Source organism: Solanum tuberosum, unplaced genomic scaffold (assembly GCF_000226075.1).
Source record: "Solanum tuberosum cultivar DM 1-3 516 R44 unplaced genomic scaffold, SolTub_3.0 scf00592, whole genome shotgun sequence".
NCBI classification, from domain to species: domain Eukaryota; kingdom Viridiplantae; phylum Streptophyta; class Magnoliopsida; order Solanales; family Solanaceae; genus Solanum; species Solanum tuberosum.
This window is the reverse complement of record NW_006239576.1, coordinates 73,533-75,102: the sequence shown is the minus strand read 5'-3', so window position 1 is coordinate 75,102 and position 1,570 is coordinate 73,533.

Below are 1,570 nucleotides of genomic sequence, written 5' to 3'. Positions count from 1 at the left end.
AGGGGGGTTGGGGGGGGGGGGGTTAATCACCCAAAATGAGCAACACTTTGAAGGTAAATTTATATGGCCATTAGGTATCAAAGAGAAAGAAATTCAAGGAATCACGATAAAAGTGATAGATTTGCTGTTGCATCTCTTTGTGATCAGCTCTGTAATTAGTAGAATTGAGGTCCAACAATGTTTGAGAGTATAGATGCTCCATAAGTGTATTCAATTATTGGTATGATAATAATTCACAATTTATTTCCATAAAAATAAAAGGCACTTGAATGCTTAATAACATGAGAAAGACACACAGCTGACTGCCCAAAAGAGATGGTGCTAACTCTGAAGTAATCAAGCTGCTCAATTGTTTTAACTAAAATAAGCTAATTCAAAAGTAATAATCAAAATAGCATATTTGCACGCCACAGAGATAACAACAAAAACAAATACTATTAAATTTGAATGGTTGAAAGAATTAGGTGGAAGAAAGCCAATTAAAATGATAAGAAAGAAAGAAGGAAAGAGGATGTGCATACAACATACCTATGGTGGCTTAGTTGAATTGGGAAAATTTCAGATAAGGTCTTCCATTTTGCAAAGCATTTTTTCTTAAAGCTGAGACAGAAAATAGATCTTTGCAATTAGAACTTTGAAGGAAGAGAAATGTAGTGGGTTGTAAATTCTTGCAGTAGTATACTTGGTGGGTTTCAAACTATCTTTCCTCTAACTGAAAAGAACATACATCAACCATAAACAATCAGTAGAAATATCCAATTAATTTTAATTTTAAAGAAAATGTCTATGAAGATATGTGTAGTTCAGTGGCTATCTTATTTTGACTTCGCTAATGAATTTCTTTGGACAACTATTGAGGCAAATGAAAGCAAAGACATATAAAAGCTCTGAATTTCGAACATGTGAGGATACAACATATGTGACAAATCAGAATATGTTTACGTCTACAACGAAATAGAGAGAGATGTATACATATTTATTTCCATTTTCAAACATGCATAGGAAAATTACATACAACCTAAGAATCCAAAGAATAACGGAAAGAACTACCATTATAGGTTAATAATCACATTAAAATCGAAAGCATATCCAACAAAATCACATGGTGATAACGCCTACAAAAATACATGAAGTTCGAAACAAATCATACGTAAACACAAGCTCATAAAGCCAAAATATCATACATGCATTTGGAAAGCTGTAATAATACATGAAGAAAGAGCAAAAGGCATATACATACAAATACTACAGTTAAATATCGAAATCTTATATACTAAATTAAAACAAAAAGTAGAGCACAAATAAAAATTAATTTCAGAAGTAGGTGTAGATTGTACACCATTGATCTCTAATAGAAGTAGAATGAACGATTTAGATGGTCAGCAAGAGAAAACTAAGTAAAACTTGCGAACGAAGAGACCCCAAATATCATTTGAGATTTTTTACGGTAGTACCACAAATCGATCAAAAAATTCAATTACATGTGAATGTAAAGCAAGTGATAAATATGATAGCATGGAAGAAGCATCTCAAGTAAAAAAAAACTTTAAAATAAAATTGGAGGAAACCA